Genomic DNA, 13,115 nt, shown 5'->3' with positions numbered 1-13,115 from the left:
ATCATGTCATTCCATGTAGTTTCCTAGACCTAAAGTAACATAACCCCGCCACATCTCCAACATTTTCCATGATGGGTATGAAAAACCCGGGTTGTTATTACTTGACTACTTGATGAACTAGTTAGTTAGTAGTATTTCATATTTTAGTCATGACCAACTAGGTTCTAAGTTAATGACCTTGTGTTTTGGTGAATCATACAATGAGGTATTCATACCTCCATGCTTGACTTATATGACACTACATGATAATACATGATGGACCTATAATGTAATCTATATAGTATATAATATATAACCGAATTCTTGATGATAACCGAATCATGGTTATATATCTTGAACATAGGTTAACTTATCTTTGTTCTAAATTCCTTGTTATGATTCTAATGGGCAAGTTTGGACCCATGAAATCACATAACATCTTAGTGCTAAAACGAATGTTTAAGACTAGTACATATTTTCGTGTACATACTTTTTATATACTTAAATCCTGAATCCGAACCCTTCGCCAAATCCGAATAGTCACACACCTCCGTTTTCCCCATAGGGTAACTTTCGTATTCTAATCCCAACAACTCATCCTTTTTCTATATATATATATATATATATATATATATATATATATATATATATATATATATATATACTATATTAATAAGCATATCCAAAGTACTTCTTAAGGTCATAAAAATTTTCTTAAAACACCCCTAAAGCATGATTTACAAGTCTTTTAAACACTATAAAATATCACTTTCCACTTATACCCTTATTTACTCAAACAAAAACACAAAGATAATGATCCTACCGTCCATTGCTATCATGATCCTATCCTACCGTCCATTAACTCCACACGGATCATGATCCCCACAGCTGTCCTACAATCCCTACTTTTGTACAACTTTCGTGACATTTGAATTTTGAAACAGGGGTTCAACATCGATTTGAGGATTTGGCTCCATCTTCTCTCTTTCTCATGTATATTGAACGGCACCATCTTTTCTCTCTTTCTCAGAACACCACCGATTTGAAGATTAAATCTGGGAGATATGACGGTCGAATAAGTTCGTTCTTCCTATTCAACAACCATTAGGTTTGTGTTTTTGAATCTGAGTATCCATGAGTTTTGGAACAATAATTACGATTTTTAGATCTAGGGTTTCATAACTCACCAAATCGGGCATCGTGTAGTTTATAGGGAATCAAGTCTGCAAAGATCGGTGGCTACGGAGAAGAGTTCCCGGCTGTAGATGATGATTGAGGTAGGTTCCGACAGACAAACTGAGGTATGTCCGGCGACGTCCTTTTGATTTGTTTAGGTCACACGCTTTAGTTTTTAAATCTGATGTTTGTGATTGTTTTAAACTTGCAGAGATCTAGGGTTTTACTTTAATTTTTGGATTTTATTTAACTACAATTCGTGAACCAAATAGGATAAATGCGGTTAGTTTAATGAGCATGGTGCTCAGAAATATATTCAAGTTAAAGGGGTGTACTTACAAAAGTTTTTATTGTGATTTTTGAACCATTATATGGGATTCTTATGCAAATAATTGCAGATGTAGGCTTAAGTAATTGTGATTTTTGAACCATTGTTTGGGCCATTAAAGTAATAACTAATCAGTCTGTGTTTACGTGTGATATTAAACAGGCCTGAGTTTTGTTTAAAAACCGTTTCCATATACTGTTTGTTCAGATGGGCTTTTTCTTTGGTGTTTTTGTCTGTGTTTAGCTGTTAATGACAATAAACTTGATTGGATTTGGATGAAGATTATGTACTCAGTAGCTTGTGTAATGTGAGCAGGATTATGTGTATTTTTTAGTCTTGATTGTTGGAGAATGTAATAGAGAGTCGTGGATTTTGTAGTTAGAGCGACATACATCATACATGGATTGTTTAATGATTTTGTTCTAAAAAGTACACTAATTTGAACATATTTTTTATTTCCTCCGCATCTCTAGCTTTAAGTTTTAGTGATTTCTGTGTTGTTTATTTTGATTTGATTGGTTGATTTTCAATTACATTTTGAATTTTGATGTATAGGTTGCAAAGTACACCAGCAGTTAGCTACTCTGAGGATTATTGTCAACCCCAGTCTGAGGTTTACACAGAAGAACATGAAAATCTGTTGGGTGAGGCTGCTGGGAAATAGGTTTGGGTCAGAACTGATGCCCTTAATGTTGCTTGAAACACCACTGCTGCTATTGAAAGGTACCAAAGTTTGGTTTATTACAGTGTTAGAATCTACTTGATTCTGAGATAAGTCCGCCCATAAACACTCGCATTTTCCAGATCCTCGCCCCAAAACCCTAACCACTGCCTGCTTGCTCGAGAGAAGACTACGATTTTGTTCAGATGGGCGTGATAGGAAAGCAACTAGATGTGTTAATGGAAGTCAATCAGAATGGTGATGTCACAAAGTTAATCGGAAGTACTACGATCGTGACGTCGACTATTTCTTCTTAGTCGGCCTCGGTTAGCATGAACTCTTTCAACTCGCTGTAAGTATAACAAAACTAACTTTTTTATATATAGTATAAATATTGCAAAATATGTTACACGAATGATAAGACCTTGATTTTGTTTGATTATAACTTGGATATGAATATGTTTTGTTCTTTATTGAGTAATTCATTAGAATGCGAAATTACGATGATGGTTTTTAGCGAGCGCAACCGCAACAAGTTTTAAACTAACGGACTGTAACGGTAATTTTCAACAAACCACAGGGACGTACAGCATAATTATTTTTTTACGGACAAAATGGCCATTTATTTCTGATAAAACTGTTCTTGAATTCTGTCCAACAGATCTTAAAGGCAGATGATGTGGATTTGGCTGTAATTGTTAGAGGAACACCTGGATTTTCTGGTGCCGATCTGGCAAACTTGGTTAACGTTGCTGCTCTCAAGGCGCAATGGATGGTGCTAAATCTATAAGCATGGCTAACCTTGAATATGCAAAAGACAAAATCATGATGGGCAGTGAACGCAAATCAGCAATTATACCAGATGACGTCTGTAAACTAACAGCATACCATGAAGGTGGCCATGCTCTTGTAGCTATTTACATTGATGGGCCCACCCTGTGCACAAAGCTACAATTGTGCCACATGTTGGGAGAAGGCGGGTTCAGGTTGGTTTTCAAGGGCTGGATAGATGAACAGTCTTTCACTGCTACTAAGCCCGGAACCGGCATTGTTATTGCTGTCAAAAAGCTTCGTCAAGAAAGTTTTCAAGGTCACAGAGAATGGTGGTGAGACTCTTTGTTTTCTGTTTTATTTTTATAGGTAAAATATGTAAAAAATAGATAATATATCACTTAGAAAATGGGTGGAATGATTTTTAGGCTTAAAAAATGGGTTGATTTCTTTATCGCTTAATAAGAATCGGGTCGAATGCTTTATCGCTAAAAAAGATGCGGGCCGAGTGCCTTTTCACTTAAATAGAAGCCGGTCGAATGCTTTATCACTAAAAAAGAACCGCGTCGAATGCTTTTTCTCTTAAAAAGAAACGGGTCGAAAATAAGTAGCGGGTAGAAACCTTTTTCGCTTAAAAAGAAACGGGTCAAATGCTTTTTTCGCTTAAGAAGAAGCGGGTGGAATGCTTTGGCATTCACCATTTACTACAATTAAAAAAATGTAATCAGCCTAGAGTTTTGGTGTTGAGTGTACCCTTTTCCTATTGATACAAGATTTTTGTTTTCCAATAGATCACAAAGTCCAGCTAAAGCCAATGCAAAATCAATTGTATGATCAGTATGCAAGTAATAGAAACGTGTTTAATTCATATTTGGTCACTAAAAAACAAAGAAAGTCTCTTAATCAAGCAATGTAGATTAACTATTTGAGTTTTGACATTTTTTAGGGTTTTTGTAACGGGTCGCAGGAGGATCATATTGAGCAACCTGAACGCGGCTTGAAGGTAGTGGTTTATTCGACCTTTTGTTTTACTGTTTGATGTGATGCGCGCATTTTATAACCAACGCGATAACCTATATCTTAAATATCGGTCCTTGACCGATATCCGGTTTTTTAATGTATTAACTACATAGTTCAAAGCTAATAGTTTATTACTATAATTTCATTTGGGTTTGAATTATGCAGGTGGTGGAAGAGAGTGCTGATGTGATCATTCTAGATGATAATTTTTCCACAAGTGTCACTGTGGCAAAGTGGGGTCGCTCGGTTTATGTGAACATACAGAAGTTTGTGCAGTTTCAGCTGACAATGAATGTTGTCGCGCTATGGTTCTCTAATTATATCAATTAGATCTTTCACCTTGACAACTCAGATTCTAATTTGGTTCTCAACACCCTTATCTTCAACTCATTCGTCTTCTGTCAAGTTCGTTAAATAAATAAATGACGTTGATTTCAAAACCAATAAAATTCTTTCTTTGGTTGTTAAAAAAAGATGTATATAGAGTTAATAATATAACTGAATTTGTGACTATCACTTATTTTCTATTGCTTTCTTTTAACCGGAATTGTTTTTGGCAAAAATGGTATTGTTCAAGTACATAGAGATGCACATAAAGGTCCACGTACAGTGAGTCAATGACCGGTCCCATGACTATAGACTCTTTTAGATAAGTGTAATAATTATTAATTGTTATACAAAGTGTTCAAGAAATTATTACATATTTTTTTAAGAATGTTAAAAAAAAAGAGTTTGATACCGACTAAAAGTAAAATGAGACTTTGTGTGATGGCTGAAACATTGGATATCTTGTTAGATTGATCCAGGGGTAGTTTCATGAGTAAGAGTTGGGACCGTTATCGATCGGCTGAGTTATCTACATGGGCGTCAACAAATCTGTAAAACGTTCGAAGCCTGGGTAGATGGAACTGTGTTATCCACTCGTTATGCTGCAGGGGTAATATTGTCATTTTGTTGAGTTGCTGGTACTTTGTGTACTTATGGTACTATGCAGGCCCGGGTCCTATTATTCAAAATGCTCGGGACTGGTTTAATGGTTTGGCTGATTTAGTTGCTACGTTTATGGTTCAGAAGGCCCAAAAAGCTTGTTGCTAGCTATGTTGGATTTATCCCGTTCAGGCCTACCACAACTGGGTTACTGGTGCTGATCTACTGGCCTGGTTGGTTCTCTATATGGTCAGATTTGGTGATGGCCCTTTGGTGGGTTTCTCGTGTGAAGGCCAGGCCCCATGGCCTGAAAATGGGCCTGGTTTATGGTTCGCTGAAGGCCCTGTAATGGTGCTTGAATTATGGCACTAATTGGTAAAAGCTAGGAACAAGTCTTCTGAGTTGGGCATTGGCAAGTCTCCAAAGGCTGAGGGTCCTCATTTGTGTGCTCAAGTCTCCAGCCCGGGTTGTAAAATGCGGTTTGGGCCTGTGTTATTGGGCTGGGGATATGGCAGATGGGGCCGTTGTTTGGGCTCCTGGTCTATAATAGTCATGGGTGTCACAAAATATAACTCGATTATGAGAAATGTTCGGAATGTTTGTGGGTTGGGAGTCGCCTTATATTATTGGGCGTGTTTATACTACGTGTAATTTTTATAGATTAGGGTGCATTTTGTGTCATAGTATGAGAAGTATTAGGTTCTTGCATAGTCGGAGGAAAGGTTGTATGATTTCGTATTTTTTGTCCCCAAAGCATGTTTTGGGGATGATACGGGGGATAGCCCCCTTGATGGTGTAATTTTTTTCTTTTGAGTTATATTCTTTGCCGGGAAATGCCCTTTATCCAAGAAATAAGTAAAAAGAATGAAAGTTGAGTAGGTTTTGACTTATTTTTTAAGATTTTTTTTGGATATTTAAAAAGTGAGAATAATGCGTCAACAATTACATAAAAATTAATTGATGGTAGTGTGAATAAAGGTTATGTTGGAGTAGTTGAATGTAATATATATAATGAACACCTGTAATAAATAGCATGTAACTAGGAGTAGGGTTTTCTAAAAAGTAAAAAAAAAATACCATTTACTTCTAATCGTCATTTACCTATCAACGGACAAAGGCGGGAATAAGTCAAGAATTATAAAATTATTATGGGAATATGTTAGCAATGATGAGGCAAAAATGCTCTTGTAAAAAAAAACCATATACTCTCTATGGCATTCTTCTAAGGTATTTGAGTGATTTTTTATTTAATTTTTAAAATCCTTATATTAAGCTCTGTTTTTTAATATTACGAAAAGTTTAATTAAAATGTATCTCATATTTAATCAAATTTTATGCACTTTTCCAGGTAAATTTAACCTGTTTACAAATATTTTTGAATGGTAAAAGAGAATACATTCCACCAAGAAAGACTAGAAAGAAGTTGGATACATCACAAAAAAATAAAAAAAAAACAAAAAAAAAAACAAGATAACAAAGAAAAATACTAAAGAGATTATACCGACCACACTCAAACACCGCCAACATAAAACCCCTACACTCATGGATGATATGTAGGAGGAAATGTTCGTCCTTCAACTTCGTGGATTTGGATCCCAGAAAACAAGTATGACGTTGTAAAATTGTTAAACTAAATCCATGTTTGTGGTAAATATTTTTATTGATATGAGACCCTTTTTCTATTTCGTATTTACAAAATAGACAACGGGACAACCAATGGTCTTAAACTCATTTATATTTTGTTAAAAAAAAGTTACTTCTATTTGTTCATACCTTGCAAAATACAAATACCGCAAAATTGGACTCATTTTCAAAGGTACTCTGAATTTCCCATCTACCTTATATTTTGATGTAACTTGACAAGTTTTATACATTATTAATGGTAACTTGACATTAAAAAAAATAACACCCTTATATGGCTTTCATTGCCTAATAATAGTGACTTTGCTGAAAAATATCTTCTACCTAACCAAATAAACGTTTATTACGTGGAACACTTGGAACTTAGTATACGTAAAATTAAAAGGCATACACCTCGCTAACCCTAGCGTCCCATACGTAGAAACACTGTTAAAATATATGATTTCACTTAGTGTTTGATTGATTACCCGTTTCTAATTGCTTTTATGCATGACTTTCATTGTACCATAAGAAACCTTTGATCACTAGATCACCACATAAAGGATTGAAAAACTAACGTAATACAATACATCACAAAGATGATTGATAAACTAACATAAAACGAGTATAACCCAACCGAACTGAACCTTCTCATGCACACCCTTAGAATTACTAACAAGTGTTGTGTTTTCCATTGCATTGCGCATTTGGTTTTGGTTATGGCTCAAAACCGAACCGCCCCGTACATAGCCCTAAACTCACCAACCTAAGTGATATGTTTCCCGCCGCATCGCGCGGGTAAACTACTAGTATATATATATATATATATATATATATATATATATATATATATATATATATATGCAAAACGCACGCAAACACTTATTTGCAAATACGTTATTCATACAATCAAATCCAACATACATGCTTTATACGTTTATACTTAGCATCCACAGAGAGTTTATCGTGCGGTTAGGTTGCCTCGGTCAACCAACCGTCTTCTTGACAGGATTTTGCGTAACCAGAATGAGCAGATGCGACTTCTGACACTGTCGGATGCATGATGATATGGGGTGGCTGATGACTGGCATGGGTGAAATATATAAGTATATGGGTATATCGGTTCCACCCCGTCCATCACCATGAGTTTATCCAGATAGGGGCCCGTTCTATACGCAGCAGCCCGGCCCGTACATGCCATCCTTTACCCACTCCATCCCATCCATGCAGGTATATTATCTTAATTTTATTTCATTTATCTACGAGCAATTTAATGTTATGTAATAACTATTATTTTTTTTTTAATTCTTATAGGCTTACGGCCCATCCTATACTCAGCCCGACCTTTCCATGCCGCATTTTCCTCAGTCCTGGCAGACAATGCCGCTATCGGTCTCACGCCACTACTTAGCCTTAGACGGAATTTACCGCACTATTGGGGTTGCATTCCCAAACAACCCGACTCGCAGACAGCGCCTCCTGGTGCGACAGGGTCCGGGCACGATGGGGCTCTCACCCTCTCCGGCGCCCCCTTCCAGGGGACTCTGGCCAGGTCCACCACTGAGGACGCTTCTCCATACTACAATTCGGACGACGAAGCCGCCCGATTTTCAAGCTGGGCTGTTCCCGGTTCGCTCACCGTTAATAAGGGAATTCTTGTAGATTTCTTTTCCTCCACTTATTGATATGCATAAACTCAGAGAGTAGTCCCGCCTAACCTGGGGTCGCGATCGAATCATCGTCATAAGATAACATGTCGGGGTACTTTAAGAGCATCTACACTGAAGAAAGTAAACGCACGACACGAGACGACTGTCTTATCAACCACCACTAGCCGTGCGTCCCTCATGAGGAGACTCCTATTTAAGCCAACCACGCCATGGGCACGGGAGACCAATCTCCGCGCCAACACAAGGCAACCCTAAAAGGGATGGCCTGGTGGGGGCGACGTAATGTGTGACACCCACGCAGACGTGCCCACAACTGGATGCTTCAGGAGCAACTTGCGATCAAAAAATCGGTGGTTCACGGGATTATGCAATTCACACCAAGTATCGCATTTTGCTACGTTCTTCATCGATGCGTGAGCCGAGATATATGTTGCCGAGAGTCGTTTTAAGTTTACAAAGAAGACACATCCAACACGCACACCGTGAATGGGGCGCAACAACACGGGTCCTTTAATTTTGGTTTTCCTTGGCACATCTCGTGCCGGGGGTTTGTTATTTCATCAACATGACATCCATGACAGACCAAAGGTATGGGCCATGCATGAACGCACGTCGACAAGGCCTCACAAGCCCCGAAACAAATGCTTCAGTCCCGATAAGACCAGATCTGTTAACTTGTTGATACAAACGTCAATTGAAAAAAAAAAGAGATGAGATTTTGTGCCATCGGCTCTAAACAATCTTGTTTTTTTGAACATGAAGAAATAAAGAAGCCATTGCGATTGCCGGAACATTCTGCTGTGCAGGGTTCAACAATGATCCTTCTGCACGTTCATCTACAGGAACATTGTTACGACTTCTCCTTCCTCTAAATGATAAGGTTCAATGGAATTCTCACGACGTCGCGGGCAGCGAACCGCCCACGTTGCCACGATCCTAACACTTTACCTGACCATTCAATCGGTAGGAGCGACGAGCGGTGTGTACAAAGGGCAGGGACGTAGTCAACGCGAGCTGATGACTCGCGCTTACTAGGAATTCCTCGTTTAAGACCAACAATTGCAATGATCTATCCCCATCACGACGAAATTTCAAAGATTTCTCGGGCCTGTCGGCCAAGGCTATATACTCGTTGAATACATCAGTGTAGCGCGCATGCGGCCCAGAACATCTAAGGGCATCACACACCTGTTATTGCCTCAAACTTCCATGGCCTAAAAGGCCATAGTCCCTCTAAGAAGCTGGCCATGGAGGGATACCTCCACATAGCTAGTTAGCAGGCTGAGGTCTCGTTCGTTAATGGAATTAACCAGACAAATCTCTCCACCAACTAAGAACGGCCATGCACCACCACCCATAAAATCAAGAAAGAGCTCTTAGTCTGTCAATCCTTACTATGTCTAGACCTGGTAAGTTTCCCCGTGTTGAGTCAAATTAAGCCGCAGGCTCCACTCTTGGTGGTGCCCTTCCGTCAGTTCCTTTAACTTTCAGCCTTGCAACCATACTCCCCCCGCCTCTGGAACCCAAAAACTATGATTTCTCATAAGGTTCCAGCGGAGTCCTAAAAGCGACAACCGCTGATCCCTGGTCGACATCGTTTATGGTTGAGACTAGGCCGGTATTTGATCGTCTACGAGCCCCTAACTTTCGTTCTTGATTAATGAAAACATCCTTGGCAAATGCTTTCACAGTTGTTCGTCTTTCATAAATCCAAGAATTTCACGTCTGACTATGAAATTCGAATGCCCTCGACTTTCCTTGTTAATCATTACTTCGATCCCGAAGGCCAACATAATAGGACCGAAATCCTATGATGTTATCCCATGCTAATGTATACAGAGCGTAGGCTTGCTTTAAGCACTCTAATTTCTTCAAAGTAACAACGCCGGAGGCACGACCCGCCCAGTTAAGGATAGGAGCGCATCTACATAAGGGACGAGTAAACCGGTGCACACCTGATGGCGGACCGGCCAACCCAACCCAAAGTCCAACTACAAGCTTTTTAACTGCAACAACTTAAATATACGCTATTGGAGCTGGAATTACCGTGGCTGCTGGCACCAGACTTGCCCTCCAATGGATCCATGTTAAGGGATTTAGATTGTACTCATTCCAATTACAAGACTCGTATGAGCCCGGTATTGTTATTTATTGTCACTACCTCCCCATGCCAGGATTGGGTAATTTGCGCGCCTGCTACCTTCCTTGGATGTGGTAGTCGTTTCTCAGGCTCCCTCTTCGGAATCGAACACTAATTCTCCGCCACCCGTCACCACCATAGTAGGCCACTATCCTACCATCGAAAGTTGATAGGGCAGAAATTTGAAAGATGTGTCGTCAGCACAAGGGCTGTGCGATCCGTCGAGTTATCATGAATCATCGCAGCAACGGGCAAAGCCCGCGTTGACCTTTTATCTAATAAATGTATCCCTTCCAGAAGTCGGGGTTTGTTGCACGTATTAGCTCTAGAATTACTATGGTTATCCGAGTAGCAAGATACCATCAAACAAACTATAATTGATTTAATGAGCCATTCACAGTTTCACAGTCGGAATTTGTTCATACTTACACATGCATGGCTTAATCTTTGAGAAAAGCATATGACTACTGGCAAGATCAACCAGGTAGCATTCCTCTTTCACGATGTCCATCCGCAATGGCTTGCTATACCGGCTGGGCGGTCTTTCACACCCCCAAAATATCACATGCGAAAACACCACGGGACGTGTGACGTACCAGGATCCAGCCACCAATCACGTTGAACCACAACGTAGTATTAAGTAAAAGTTTCCATTTAATTCATAAAGTAATTCCAAAACACAACTTAAAACAAATACGTTCAGCGGAAGCATAATGTATATCGTTAATCAACTGTTTCAAAACAAGTGTACGAAACCAAAGAACATGTATCCAAGAGACTCGACCCATGACCACTCCAGCACTCCCAGATAGCAAGTTCCATAACCATGACTCTAACGACCTGCAAGCATGCAAACAAGTGTGTCAGACGACGCTGCTGAGTTCAAAGTTTGTTAACACGTTTCGTTACCAGATATGAGTTTAAAACAATTCAGAGATTCGATGTTGTTAATAACTCGATTACCGCAGATGGCTCCAGATTATTTGCCCTTCCCCAATGCTCTATCAAACATTGGTCAAGTGGTTAAGATAATTAGTTCACGACCGTCCTCCCCGGTACAGTGTGAGGGTGCCAAACCTAATAGCGCTATCAACTAATAACCCCGTTGCCTCCCCGACAACTAATTCGGTATATGATGGGACTTAATGATAGATATGAGTGTATTAACCAACATCCCTAGTTTAACATTCCAGTCAAACCCATTTACCCGACCTTCCTCCCCGGAATGTTTACCCAATGTCCCTCCCCGGGACGCATGCTTGGAAAAAGAGCAGTGAACTCACCTTGGTTTGCTCGGTTTGTTAGGTTACCCGTTCCAAGTTCGTCAACCAACCATACCGTGGTTACTAATGAAATCAGTTTCATAAACTATTGTGTTACATATATTCACAGTGTGCATTCAAGAGTAATCATGGTATAATGCATAACAATTATTGACAGGCAGCAACTAGGACTTAATCATAAACATTCATCATCTCACACATTCTGTTGTGGGGTACCCTCCTGACGAAGATCTTCTCGGCGAACTACCCTCATGGCGAAGAACCATAGTTCGCCAAGGAGAGAATTCGCCAATGGGCAGTCGACGAAGAATCAAACCTTTGTCGGCTTGGATTCTTCGTGGAGGGGAGTCGACGAAGAATCAAACCTTCGTCGCTGATCATCCAAAGGCAGTTATAATCTCCTTAATTCGTGCAGTAACAGTTTCTAACAGGTCAATAGTTTCCATATCAGATCAAACACCATTCATCAAAATCATTCATCCTAATTATTAAGCTTAATCATGACACATCTCAAATCATGCAATGCCCAAACACCAACAGATTATTAAGTCCTAATACTAGTTCATCGAACAGAATTAGCAAACCACATAATGAATGTAAACGTACACAGATCATCGAACCTCTATCATACATGTTCTAATTCCTCAGATTGAGTATCAAGACACCAGAACCCCCTTTTAACGACTAACCCTACTCATAGTCTCACTGTTCCAAATCTAATTAGTTTGTTATTGCAAGTCATTCATCAAAACCTTGTTATCATGTAACCCTAAAAAGTAACATCATTCATATCGAATTACCAACTAAGCATTAGATCATGCATTGGTTCTCCTTCACCACGATAAACAAATCAAGCACATATGAACATGAATCACATGGAGGTTTCTTCAAATCATGAAAGTGTTACTAACCACACGATGGTTGTGCACAAGGAAAGATCGATTGAGGACTCCCAACCAAGGAGAATGGCTGCCGTCTAACAGAGAAAGAGAACAGTAGGGTTTTGTGTTTACGGTTATGATTATGAGAGGTTATACAATCTGAAAGGTATGGGCCACAAGTGGACCTGGACCGAGGGTCTTGATGAAGGACCTTCTTCGCTGTGTAGGGTGATGACGAAGGTCCTAAGCTTCGTTGAGTATAGCAATGACGAAGAATCTATACTTCGACGAGTTTGATGTTGACGAAGAACTATCTTCGTCGAGGTGAGTTTATGACGAAGAACCTTAGTTATGAAACATGCACAATATAACCACACAATCAATACAGTAATCATTTATCAAACATGCAACATTAATCACTTATCAAACATGCAACGTTAATCAGTTGTCAAAACAGAGTTGTGAAACAAGTAATTGCGTAGAGGCAAGACCTTGAAAGCTCGGGTTGTCACACAGTCATTCTAAGAGAAGCGCGAATGCTAAATGAGGGCAGAACAAGGATCCCTGAGGACCCATGCCTATATAAGGTTCTGTATCCAAGGTACCAAGTAATGCTCAGTGGGCCACAACATCAACGCATGCATTAACGATGCGGTGCA

General features: G+C 39.5%; 1 long non-coding RNA gene and 1 other non-coding gene across 9 annotated transcripts; one reads left to right on the top strand and one right to left on the bottom strand.

The window, feature by feature from the left end:
• The first annotated feature begins 875 nt into the window (after nt 1-875).
• Nucleotides 876-5,593, top strand: LOC110867823. 8 transcript variants are annotated; one of them, XR_004863284.1, is made up of 8 exons: nt 887-1,087; nt 1,186-1,280; nt 2,039-2,206; nt 2,288-2,496; nt 2,623-2,703; nt 2,806-3,250; nt 3,862-3,918; nt 4,101-5,593. It is a non-coding gene; the product is annotated as an uncharacterized LOC110867823 (long non-coding RNA). The 8 variants fall into 8 exon arrangements; XR_002551913.2 differs by having other exon boundaries at nt 888-1,087; nt 2,634-2,703; XR_004863282.1 differs by having other exon boundaries at nt 876-1,087; nt 2,288-3,250; nt 4,101-4,872; nt 5,007-5,593.
• A 2,846-nt stretch (nt 5,594-8,439) lies between these two features.
• On the bottom strand, nt 8,440-8,594 carry LOC118480830. The gene has a single exon (XR_004863811.1). It is a non-coding gene; the product is annotated as a 5.8S ribosomal RNA (ribosomal RNA).
• Between the last annotated feature and the right edge of the window lie 4,521 nt (nt 8,595-13,115).

The sequence above is a fragment of the Helianthus annuus genome, chromosome 7, assembly GCF_002127325.2.
Source record: "Helianthus annuus cultivar XRQ/B chromosome 7, HanXRQr2.0-SUNRISE, whole genome shotgun sequence".
Lineage (NCBI taxonomy): Eukaryota > Viridiplantae > Streptophyta > Magnoliopsida > Asterales > Asteraceae > Helianthus > Helianthus annuus.
This window is presented reverse-complemented; position numbering and strand designations above follow the sequence as displayed.